Source organism: Chlorocebus sabaeus, chromosome 28, assembly GCF_047675955.1.
Source record: "Chlorocebus sabaeus isolate Y175 chromosome 28, mChlSab1.0.hap1, whole genome shotgun sequence".
In the NCBI taxonomy this organism is placed as follows: domain Eukaryota; kingdom Metazoa; phylum Chordata; class Mammalia; order Primates; family Cercopithecidae; genus Chlorocebus; species Chlorocebus sabaeus.
Window position 1 is genome coordinate 20,543,935 of NC_132931.1, and position 13,112 is coordinate 20,557,046.

The following is a 13,112-nucleotide window of genomic DNA, read 5'->3' on the forward strand; positions in this document are numbered from 1 at the left end:
AGTCTGAGGTGGGAGGATCACTTGAGCCCAGGAGTTTGAGACCAGCCTGAGCAACATACTGAGACCCTGTCTCTACAAAAAAAACACAAAAGAAAAGCTTTGCCAGGCGTAGTGGTGCGTGTCTGTGGTCCCAGCTATGCAGGAGGCTGAGGCAGGAGGATCACTTGAGCCCAGGAGGTGGAGGCTGCAGTGAGCCGAGAGTGTACCACTGCACTCCGGCCTGGGCGACAGAGTGAGACCCTGTCTCAAAACAGAAACGAAAAGAAAAGTCAAGCTTTGTAAAGAAGGTTCTCATCCCTCCAGGACGGGGTCGGCTGCTGGAACAGGTGTCTTGCCGGCCTCTGGCCACTTGGTGGCAGCGTGTTGACCAAAGGAGAATTGGATCTGGTTCCCCAGGTTCCCAGGAGCAAATCATTTAGTCCATAGGATTTATCCAGAAGGCTGTGCGTTGGCAGAGGCCACGGGTCTGTGCCTGCAACAGCAACGCCGCCGGGTGCTGAGTCTCGTGCATTCTGGGGCTCCCCGAGTCTGGGGGAGGTCACAGCAGAGGTGATGTCTGCGCTGAGCTGGGTGAGGGACGGTGTGCAGAGCCAAATGGACGCCACCCTCCCTCCAAGCCCGGTCTTACCACTGTGTTCCCCATGCAAGTAGGAAAGGGATTCATTTCCTGCTGTAAGCAAACTTGCCCAGGCTCAGTAGGAGACAGGTCTCAAACTCTGAACCCTCCAAATATTCCAAGCGTGGCTTCTATTTTTAGCCAAATGCATTCAGTCATTCAGAAAACACTTATTCATGTATTTAATTTATTTCTTAGAGATAGAGTTCCTTTTTTTTTTGAGATGGAGTTTTGCTGTTATCACCTAAGCTGGAGTGAGTGGCACGATCTTGGCTCACTGCAACCTCCGCCTCCTGGGTTCAAGTGAGTCTCCTGCCTCAGCCTCCCGAGTAGCTGGGATTACAGGCACTCGCCACCACACCCGGTTAATGTTTTGTATTTTTAGTAGAGACGGGGCTTCCCCATGTTGGCCAGGCTGGTCTCGAACTCCTGGCGTCAGGTGATCCCCCCGCCTTGGCCTCCCAAAGTGCTGGGATTACAGGCGTGAGCCACCGCACCCAGCCTCGTGGTTTTAATTTGAGTTTCTCTGGTGATTAGTGATGTTAAGCATTATTCATATACCTTTTGGCCATTTGTTTGCCTTCTTTTGAAAAATGTCTCTTCATATCACTTGCCCACTTTGCCCTTCCTGGGTTTAAGCGATTCTCCTGCCTCAGCCTCCCGAGTAGCTGAGACTGCAGGTGTACATCACCATGTCTGGCTAAGTTTTGTATTTTTAGTAGAGACGGGGTTTCACCATGTTGCCCAGGCCAGTCTTGAACTCCTGACCTCAGGTGATCTGCCTGCCTTAGCCTCCCAAAGTGCTGAGATTACAGGCATGAACCATCGCATCCGGCCTGTCTTTAATTTCAAGTGCTAACTGTGTGTCGCTGATGTATAGGAAAACAACTGACTTTTGTTTCATAACCTTGTACCCTGCTCATGAGTTTCAAAAGTTATGTTTTTCTTCTCTTTTCCTTTTTGGATTCTTTAGGATTTTCTGCAATCACGTCATTTGTGAACAAAGAAGTTTTATTTCTTCCTTCCCAATCTGTATACTGGTGATTTCCTTTTCCGGTCCTTTTGCTGTAGCGGGGACTCCCAGTTTGAAGCTGGATGGGGTGGTGGGAGGGCACGTTCCTGCCTCTTGCTGATCATGGTTCCCTGCAGTCCCGCCTGCTGGGCCCTGAGCTGCTGCGGGAACCTCTGAGCACTGGCTCTGTAAGCCCCGGACCCCCATACCGCTTTCCTGCGGGCCCTGCCCCGCCTGCCTGCCTCCAGGCCCCATCGCCCAGTGAGCCGTCCAGTTGAGCAGTCCTACCCCCTCCTTGCCATGCATGCTCAGGGGTCCTCATTGCTCCCAGATGAAAGCCCCAGTTGTTCCCAGAGGCTCTGTCTCCTTGGAGGATGTTCACCAGCTGCCTCTCAAAGGACTGCCTGAGACCAGACACTTCCGTGGCCTACGGCTTCCTCAAGGACTCTACAAGACACAGAAGTCCTTGCTCTTTCCAGTGAAAAGAAAGGGTAAGGAGGGTCATTTTGACACCATGTCGGAGCCATTCCTCACTGCCCCAGCTTCCTGTGTGACCAGGTGTTGGTGAAACGAGATTAATCCACCACTGACACGCATAGGAATCTGTGACGAGGCCCCCCGCCGTGCTGGGCTGAGTGGACGGCACGAGAGATGACCCACAGACCATTCATGCTTTGCCTCCACTGTCGTTCGAAGGGCATCTGTAAGAAGGAGACGCAGGGTTTTGGAGCTGCGGGATTTCTTCTTGCCTCTGTTCCCACTTCTTACCTTCAGAATAAATCTCTAAGTCCAGTATTAGCAAATTCTTCACAGATGTAGGCCACACAAAGCACCCTCATTGTCTGTCATAAATATAATATCTTTCAAAATCTCCAACGCAACCCACGGGCCTGTTTCTTCTCATAAATCTAGGCTGCCTGTCTCTGATCAAATTCTGCTTTTCCAGCAGTTTTACAGCTAAGTCCTCCCACATAATTTGTAATCGTTTCTTTACAAAGGACATTAAGCTAACCGTGATCCTGTGGTGAATTATGTAGCATTTACCACGCTCCTGTTTTTAGATTTCTTATCCCTTTCTAGTGGATTCTAAAAATATCAGTTAAGCCACCAACTAATTTCTAATCCTTGCTTCTATTAATATTGACCGTTCATCTCTTAGCCTTTGTCCTTGCTTGATTAAGCAATTCAAATCTTTTCCTGAAAATTTGATTGTTGACAATGTGACTGGCTCTGGCTGGAACACCAGGCAGGAAGGGATTCTGGCTCGTGGGGGTCCGGAGACCAGCTTAGCCACAGAAAGCCTTTCAGGTAACTCTGAGCATTCTTTCCCCCTCTCACTCTCTCATGAGGCAAGAAACCAACAGTATCTTAACATATAGATTAAATTTTAAATTCTCCATTGTCAGCACCCTGCACGGTGAGACAGGCCTCCAGATTTTAAGGTTGGCTTAAAAGGCCTCCCAACCGTGAGGCTGCCCGGGCGGACCACTTAACCTCGAACCGCGTCTGTCAACGCAGACGGCTTCTCTGAGGGGTGAGATTCGGCTGAGATCTGAAGAGGGTAGTGGGTGCTGGAGTCACCATCCAGAGCCCTGCAAAACGGAGGCGCTCATTCCCCTGGCTGCCTGTCTCTGCGAGGGATCTTCCCTCCACCAAAGGGGCCTCCGCACCCAGGGTGGCACTGAATCATTGAGAGCTGCAGGGACGATGCCCAGCCCCTAGGCCTCAATTTGGGACGATGGTGAAGGGACATCCCAGCTCCAGAGCCCCTGGGGTGCCCTCGGATGCCGCTGGACTGTGTTCCTTTTTTGAGACAGAGTCTCGCTCTGTCGCCCAGGCTGGGGTGCAGTGGCACAATCTAGGCTCACCGCAACCTCTGCCTCCCGGGTTCAAGCTATTCTCCTGCCTCAGCCTCCAGAGTGAGTAGCTGGGATTATAGGTGCGAGCCACCATGACCAGCTAATTTTTTTTTGTATTTTTTTTAAGATGGAGTCTCGCTCTGTAGCCCAGGCTGGAGTGCAGTGGCCAGATCTCAGCTCACTGCAAGCTCTGCCTCCCGGGTTTACGCCATTCTCCTGTCTCAGTCTCCTGAATAGCTGGGACTACAGGCGCCTGCCACCTCGCCCGGCTGGTTTTTTGTATTTTTTAGTAGAGACGGGGTTTCACCAGGTTAGCCAGGATGGTCTCGATCTCCTGACCTCGCGATCCGCCCGTCTCAGCCTCCCAAAGTGCTGGGATTACAGGCTTGAGCCACCGCACCTGGCCTTTTGTTTGTAGTTTTAGTAGAGACAGGGTTTCTCCATGTTGGCCAGGCTGATCTTGAACTCCTGACCTCAGGTGATCCGCCCACCTTGGCCTCCCAAAGTGCTGGGAATACAGGTATGAGCCACCACGCCCAGCCCACTGGATTGCATTTCAGCTTCACCCTCTGCCCCCCAGCTTCCTGCAGGGCCTTCCAGATGCTGTCCACGAATGCACTCCCCAGTAGACCCTTGCATGTGATGATCCATCTGAGTCCGTTTCCAGGGAACCCAACCTACAGCAGTCAGTGCCAGGAACGGTCCCACAAGTATACTCTGCAGGGGAGGCTTAGAGCCGGGCCCCCTGCCAGCCAGTATCAAGGCTGGCCACCAGCACCCGACACCAGTGGCTGTGAATTACAGTCTGATAACCCCTAGCAGGTGCAGTGAAACCATTTTTAAGGCTTTCAATAATATCTGACTTCAAGACTTAACATAAAGCTACAATAATCGAGACAGTGATATCGGTGAAAGGACACAAATAGATAATGGAACAGAAGGGAGAGCACAGAAACTGGCCACACGAATACTGTCCACAAATCCTTGACGAAGGAGCAAAGGAAACGTAATGAAGGAAGAACGGTCTTTTCAACAAATGGTGCTGGGACGAGTGAACATGCACATACAAAAGGGAAAAAAAAGAATCTAGGCCGGCCTCGGTGGCTCATGCCTGTGATCCCAGCAATGTGGGAGGCTGAGGCAGGAGGATCACTTGAGGTCAGGAGTTTGAGACCAGCCTGGGCAACACAGTGATATGTCATCTCTACAAAAAAACAAACAAAAGTTTTAAATGAGTCAGGCATGGTGGCGGGTACCTGTAGTCCCAGCTACTCGGGAGGCCGAGGCAGGAGGATCCCTTGAACCCAGGAGTTCAAGGTTGCAGTGAGCTGTGATCACGCCACTGCACTTCAACCTGGGCAACAGAGTGAGACCCTGTCTCACTAAAATAGATAAATAAGGGCCAGGCTTAGTGGTTCACGCCTGTAATCCCAGCACTTTGGGAGGCCGAGGCGGGTGGATCACTTGAGCTCAGGAGTCTGAGACCATCCTGGCCAACATGGTGAAACTCTGTTTCTACTAAAAATATAAAAAATTAGCCGGGCGTGGTGGCACATGCCTGTAATCCCAGCTACTTAGGAGGCTGAGACAGGAGAATCACTGGAACCCAGGAAGCGGAGGTTGCAGTGAACCGAGATTGCACCACTGCACTCCAGCCTGGGCGCCAGAGTGAGATTTCATCCCAAATAAAACAAAATAAAATAAAATAAAATAAAATATATATGTGTGTATATATATACATACACATATATATAGACACAGGCCTTACACCTTTCACAAAAATTAACTCAAAATGGATCATTACTTAAAATCACTTGATTATAAAATGCAAAGCTATACAACTTCTGGAAGATTACACAGGAGAAAATCAAAGTGACCCTGTGTTTGGCAATGAGTTTTTATCATCTTTATTATTATTATTAGTTTTTGAGATGGAGTCTTGCTACATTACCCAGGCTGTTCTCCAACTCCTGGACTCAAGCAATCCTCCCTCCTCAGCCTCCCCAGTGGCTGGGACGGCAGGCACACACCACAATGCCTGCATTGGCAATGAATTTGTAGATACCACACCAAAAACCTAATCTATAAAAGATTGATAAGTTGGACCTTATGAAGGGCATCATATGCCAGAAGACATACAGATGGCAAATAAGCATACGGAAAGATGGCCAACATCTTATGTCCTTAGGGAACTGCCAATGAAAACAACAATGTAGAAACCACCACACACCTGTTAGAATGACCAAAATCCAGACACTGACATCACCAAATGCTGGTGAGGATGTGGAGCAACAGGAACTCTCATCATGGCTGTGAGAATGCAAAATGGTCCAGCCACTTTGGAAGACACTTGGGTGGTTTCTTACAGAAATAAACATATTCTTGCCATCAGATCCAGCAATTGTACCTCTTAGAATTTACCCAAATGGGCCAGGTGCGGTGGCTTATGCCTGTAATCCCAGCACTTTGGGAGGCCGAGGTGGGCAGATCACGAGGTCAGGAGATCAAGACCATCCTGGCTAACACAGTGAAACCCTGTCTCTACTAAAAATACAAAAAATTAGTGGGGTGTGGTGGCGGGTGCCTGTAGTCCCAGCTACTCGGGAGGCTGAGGCAGGAGAATGGCGTGAACCCAGGAGGCAGAGCTTGCAGTGAGTTGAGATGGCGCCACTGCACTCCAGCCTGAGCGACATAGCAAGATTCCATCTCAAAAAGAAAAAGAATTTACCCAAATGAGTTGAAAACATATATTCACACAAAAACCTGCACATGAATATTTGTAGCAGTTCTATTCGTCATTGTTCAAATTTGGAAGCAATCAAGGTGACCTTCAAGAGGGAAATGTTGAATGGATAAGCAAAGTGTGGCACATCCGTCTGGTGAAATATTATCTGATGATAAAAAGAAATGAAGTTTGGTGTGGTGGCTCACACCTGTAACCCCAGCACTTCGTTAGACCAAGGCAGGCGGATCACATGAGGTTGGGAGTTCAAGACCAGTCTGGACAATATGGTGAAACCCTGTCTCTACTAAAAATACAAAAAATTAGCCAGGCGTGGTAGTGGGCACATGTAATCTCAGCTACTTGGAAGACTGAGGCAGGAGAATTGCTTGAACCCGGGAGGCAGAGGTTGCGGTGAGACGAGATCGCACCCAGGTCACACGACTGCACCATTGCAGCCTGGCCTCGATACAGTGAGACTCCATCTCAAAAAAAAAAAAAAAAAAGGTCAGGCGCAGTGGCTCACGCCTGTAATCCCAGCACTTTGGGAGGCCGAGGCAGGCGGATCACGAGGTCAGGAGATCAAGAACATCCTGGCTAACATGGTGAAACCTCGTCTCTACTAAAAATACAAAAAAAAGTAGCCAGGTGTGGTGGTGGGCACCTGTAGTCCCAGCTACTTGGGAGGCTGAGGCAGGAGAATGGCGTGAACCTGGGAGGCGGAGCTTGCAGTGAGCCGAGATCGCGCCACTGCACTCCAGCCTGGGTGACAGAGGGAGACTCCATCTCAAAAAAAAAAAAAGAAAAGAAATGATCTGGCTGGGTACAGTGGCTCACACCTGTAATTCCAGCACTTTGGGAGGCTGAGGCAGGAGGATCATTTGAGCCCAGGAGTTCAAGACCAGCCTGGGCAACATAACAAGACCCCATCTCTACAAAAACTGAAAAACAAAATTGGCTGGGCATGGTGGTGCGCACCTGTAATCCCAGCTACTCAGGAGGCAGAAGCAGGAGGGTTGTTTAAGGCCAGGAGTTCGAAGCTGCAGTGAGCTGTGATGATGCCACTGCATTCCAGCCTGGGCCACAGAGCAAGATCCTGTCTCTAAAAATAAAAAAATAAAAATAAAAATAAAAAAGAAGGCTGCAGAAGTGGGCAGCTAACAGGGAGATACCACATAAAGCTGGAAGGGGATGCCGGACACTTCAGGGACGGCTGGACGGGCGTCTATGCTGCCGTTAACGCTTAGGGAGGAGAGCCTGACGGTGCCCAGTAGGTCTTCCGGTCGCGACCAGCCGTCATTCCCGCAAACACCGCTGGAGGGCGCACGTGGTCACTGGAAACCCACATGGGTTCCTCCGTGTGATGAGCTGTGATGATGCCGCTGCACTCCAGCCTGGGCAACAGAGCAAGATCCTATATCTCTACCATAAAAAATTTAAAAAAAAAAAAAAAAGAAGGCTCCAAGAAGTGGGCAGCTACCAGGGAGACACCACATACAGCTGGAAAACACACACACAAAAAACAAAAAAGCCAGCCAACCACGTTGCACAGGAGGACCCAGGGGAATGCAACCTGGTATCAACAAGGAATGGGCTGACTGGGGGCACCGGTGTTATCCAGGGGCCCGGGAGTGTCTGTTCTCTGTAAACCAGAGCAGACGATACAAGACGTGGTTCTAGAAAGGGTTCCCTAGTAGCAATGAGAATCATGGGACCCCAGAATAATTGGGGTCAGGTGGCAGTGCTGACTCATCAGAAGCCAGGTGGGTGCCATCCTTGCGAGGGCAGCAGGCTGAGTGGTGAGGGGGAAGGGAGAGCCGCAGACGGCTATGAAGATGGTTCCTAAAACATGGTATTCCTAGGGGACAGACAGACAGGCAGCCAACAAGAGAATTACTTAAAGATGGAACCAAGAGAAGTCAACAATGGATACTAGAGGGCGGGGGGCCACCCCAAGGCAAAGTCTCGGTGCTTTGCTTGGGCTTCCAGACCTGAGCCAGCCTTTGACCTGTGACTCAGTGCCTGGAGGAAGACCTACCCCAAACCACAGCGCGTGCAAGCTGTCACGATGCGCCTGGGCCTTGCATGAGAGGACCCTACAGCCTCCCTCGAAGGGGATGCCAGACACTTCAGGGACGACTGCACGGCGGGTCTAGGCTGCCCTTAATGCTTAGGGAGGAAACTCTCATCCTGCCCAGTCCGTCTTCTGGTCCCGACCAGTCGTCATTCCTGCAAACACCACTGGAGGGCGCACGTGGTCACTTGAAAACTCCCACATGGGTTCCTCGGTGTCCAGGGAGCTGTCCTCGCGTACAAGGCCACGCAGAAGCCTCTGAAACTGCAGTCCCTGCTGCCCCCGCCCCCTTGCAAGATAGGAAATCCAAGCAATGATGTGTTCCTAGGAGACGGGCAGGGCTTTGAGCCAGCTGTAGAGATCCAGAGGTCCCCACGCCCGTTTAAATAATTATTCTGGCCCCTGCAAAAAAAACAAGACCAGTCATGAAATACTACCAAGGATGGTGCAGACCTCACCAAGTCAAAGCCCAAAACGGCTGCAGGCGTGGCGTCTTTCCCGGAGCAGACACACAGCCTCAGGGATGTGACGTTGGCCCCTGAGCGAGAAAGGGCCTTTTCCCATCCCTGTCAGGAAGATCGGAAGCAGTTCCTGTTCGCACGGAAGGACAGGAGCCTGCATTTACAATTTTGTACTGACCGGGCACGGTGGCTCACACCTGTAACCCCAGTGCTTCGGGAGGCCAAGGCGGGCGGATCGCTGGAACACAGGAGCTCAAGACCAGCCTGACCAACATGGTGAAACCCCGTCTCTACAAAAACAATCACAGGAATTAGCTGGGCACGCCTGCTGACCCTCATGGCACTAGGGGTATCTGGGGTGGGAAGAGACGTGTGTGGAATTCATGACAGCCCGACGGGGGAACACACTATGGACTCCCAGGGCTCTGGAGCAAGGCCTGGTGTCCCCTGCCCCGTGTCCCCTGCAGGAGGGAACCATCCGGCCCTGGCAGAGACGGAACAGGGGACCATCCGGCCAGGGGTCATGAAGCAACCGTGCGGAAAGAGCTTCCCTTCTGTGCTGGACCCCGTCAGATCCAACAAGTCACAAGCCAGGCAGCCCAGCCACAGGGCTCCGAGTGGAAGGGTCCATGGGACAGGCCCAAGCAGGCCCGAGTGCAGGGGGGATGCCACCCTCCCCTGCCACGCCAGTACCTTCTGCCCGTTCCCACCTGCGGCCACAGGAGGGGACCTTGGTGACCAGCAGGCAGAGGAAGACAGAGCCGCCCTTGGTTCACAAGTGGGTTGGCTCGGTACTGAGCGCCCACTGAAGGTGGACGGTTGCCACATTACAGGCCCACTCAGAGGTGACCCTGAAAGACACTGTGGACAGAAATCTCCAGGCCAGAGCCTCAGGCCGCGCACCTGGCCGTCCACTCCTCGGCATGGGAAGAACAGTGGCCCACGGTAAGAACACACACAGCCCACGGGCAGTGGCGGATGGCGTGGCTGTTTTGTCAGGGGCCTGGAAGTAAGGTAGGAGAGGGGACTTCACTCCGGAGGCGGGGCTTGGACATCAGACCTAATTGAGGACTAGCTGAAACAGACGCGGTGGCTCATGCCTGTAATCTCAGCACTTCGGGAGGCTGAGGCAGGTGGGTCACCTGAGGTCAGGAGTTCCAGACCAGCCTGGCCAACATGGTGAGACTCCGTCTCTACTAAAAGTACAAAAATTAGCCAGGTGTGGTGGCGTGTGTCTGTGGTCCCAGCTACTCAGGAGGCTGAGGCAGGAGAATCACTTGAAGCTGGGAGGCAGAGGTTACAGTGAGCCACGATCCTGCTGCTGCACTCCAGCCTAGGTGACAGAGCAAGACTCTGTGTCAAAAAAATAAAAATTAAAATTAAAATTAAAATTAAAAATAAATCAGGGTGTGGAGTGCGGGTGCTCTCAACAAGAGTGCCTCACTCTATTCACTGCGTCTCCTGGCTGACGCATGTCCAATCCAGCTAAAATCAGAGCTTCCTAATGATAGCAGCCTGGTCTCCCCGTGCGCCCCTTACTTACAACACCCTGGGGAGCTAAGTAACTGCCAATTATTATTGCGGGGAAGGAGGTAAGAAACCTTAACTGTGTTTTATACCTTTACCCTGAAGGAGACTGTCAGCGAAAATGGGAAGGGATGGGGTCCTGCGTGCGGGGACTCAATTTTAATGCTCGTGTGGATGTGGCGCGTCGGGCCCATCTCCCCGCCGGGTTCCTGGTCCTGGATGGACGGGGCTGGGAAACCTCAGCGCTGCTTATCGAGCTCTGCTGCAGAGGCCGTAGCCGCATAATTACTCATTTGCCTTGTTTGTACCGGTCTTCACAGTGCACTGTTCCCCTGGGTCCAGGGTCTGTTCACGTTTGCGAGTCTGTGTCACCGGGTTCTTTATGTGCCCACTTAGCCACCCTGGCACCTGCCATCCTATTTCCTGCTTAGACCTAACAGGAATGAATTTCCATCACGGGTGTTTCTAATGTGGTCTGAACAAGCTTCTGGCAGGCGCCGGGACGCGCAGAGCGGATGGCTACTGATGAGAGAGGCGGGGGGTAAGCAGGAGGCACACTGAGGCCTACGTGTCCTTAAAGAAGAGACAGGGTTTGCCAGGCGTGGTGGTTCACGCCTGTAATCCCAGCACTTTGGGAGGGATCACCTGAGGTCAGGAGTTCAAGACCAGCCTGGCCAACATGGCAAAACCCCGTCCCTTATTAAAAATACAAAAATTAGCTGGGCATGGTGGCGGGCATCTGTAATCCCAGCTACTCGGGAAGCTGAGGCAGGAGAATCGCTTGAACCTGGGAGGCAGAGGTTGCAGTGAGCCAAGATCACGCCACTGCACTCCAGCCTGGGCAACAAAAGTGAGACTCCGTCTCAAAAAAAAAAACAAAAAAAGAGAAGAGACAGGGTTGAGCCCCGTATGTCAGAGCCAAGGACAGAGGAGAGGGTGACCTCAAGGCTGCCATGCAGTGGGCAACAGTGTGCTTCGACTGTACGAATCCGGGGGACGGAATCTTCCACCCCCAGCGACCTGGACCACGCCATCTGAAGCCCGGCAGACTTGGGCCCCGGCAGCCTAGCAGAGGCCAGCCGTCTCCTGCTGATGACGGCAGCCACAGAGCACACCCCACCCACCCTCAGATGCCGAATGGCCTGCGGCCGCAGCTCTGTCAGATTTCATGTCCGCAGTCCTCTGTCGCGTCTCGCCCATGACTCAATGTTCAAAAGCTTTCAGCCAGCCCGGTTCTGCCCTCTCTGGGATAATATAACAATCAGAAAAAAGGAGCTTGGCCTGCACAGGAGGCCCCAGGAGGAGCCGGGTTCAGGCCACGTAGCTTCCAGCACCTGGGTCCACTTGCCCATCAAAGAAGAGGTACAAAAATGGGAGAGTCTGTGGTTTCCTTATCAGCTTAGACCAAAGCCATGACAGGGGAGAACCCCAAACTCCTCATTAAATCCATTCAGTTTTGGGGGTGGGGGAAGAGTAAACTCCTTCACTGCTAGCACCAGGCAGTGAGTTCTGATTCCCACGCAGGCCAGCCTGGTGCTAGCAGTGGGTGAGGGCAGCTCCTGCCCTGGTCTCCTGCCAGCTGCTCAGATAGACCCGGAATGTCAGGGACCTGGCACCAGCCACCCAGGCCAGCACTGTCCTACACCCTAACACAGGATCCCGCCACCAACCTGCCCGAACTCCAGCCAAGAGGGACCAGAAAGAATGGAAAGGCCGTGGGTACCTGGGCTTTGTCTACCTGGCCCGGAGATGACCACCTGAGTGAGTGGGAGGGGCTGGATGAGGAGCAAGGTCCCTCCCGGGGGGCGGGGAACAACAACCACCTGAGCGAGTGGCCAGGGCCTGGACGGAGAGGGGGGCCCTCCTGGGGGTGATGACTACCTGAGTGGGTAGGGGCTGGACAGGAGCGCAGCGGGACCTCCTGGTAAAGTCCATTGTGCTTTGCTTTCCGCCTGGCCCAGCGGAAGAGTTTGGTAATCGATGGCTACGATGGTGGCTGTTTTTAAGAGTTTGTGTTGCTGGCAAAAAAAGGACACAGGGTCCCTTTGCAAAGAATAGTTCAGGGAGCTTCAGGGATGTAGGGACATAGTGTGTCCAGAGTTGGTTCGTGCTGGTGGGTTCGTGGTCTCCCTTCAATAATGGAGCCACGGCCCTTGGCCCTTCGCAGAGAGTGTTACAGGTCTTAAAGATAGCACGGACCCAAACAGTGAGTGGTACCAAGGTTTATTGTGAAGAGGGAAAGAACAAACCTTCCACAACATAGAAGACCTGAGTAGGTTGTGGCTGCATGCTGGAGGTGGGTGAGGTGGGGGTGCATCCGCGGAGGCCAGCTTTTATTCCCTTATCGGCCCCTCCATGTTCCGTTTCTGTCCTATCAGAGCGCTCTTTTTTCTTTTCTTTTCTTTTTTTTTTTTTTTTTTTGAGGCGGAGTGTAGCTCTGTTGCCCAGGCTGGAGTGCAGTGGCGGGATCTCAGCTCACTGCAAGCTCCGCCTCCTGGGTTCACGCCATTCTCCTGCCTCAGCCTCCCGAGTAGCTGGGACTACAGGCGCCCGCCACCTCGCCGGGCTAGTTTTTTGTATTTTTTAGTAGAGACGGGGTTTCACCGTGTTAACCAGGATGGTCTCGATCTCTTGACCTTGTGATCCGCCCGTCTCGGCCTCCCAAAGTGCTGGGATTACAGGCTTGAGCTACCGCGCCCGGCCCAGAGTGCCCTTTTTTCAATCCTCCCCGCGATTGACTACTTTTAGAATCCTGCTGATTGGTGTATTTTACAGAGTGCTGATTGGTGCATTTTACATAGCACTGATTGGTGCATTTTTACAGAGTGGTGATTGGTGCTT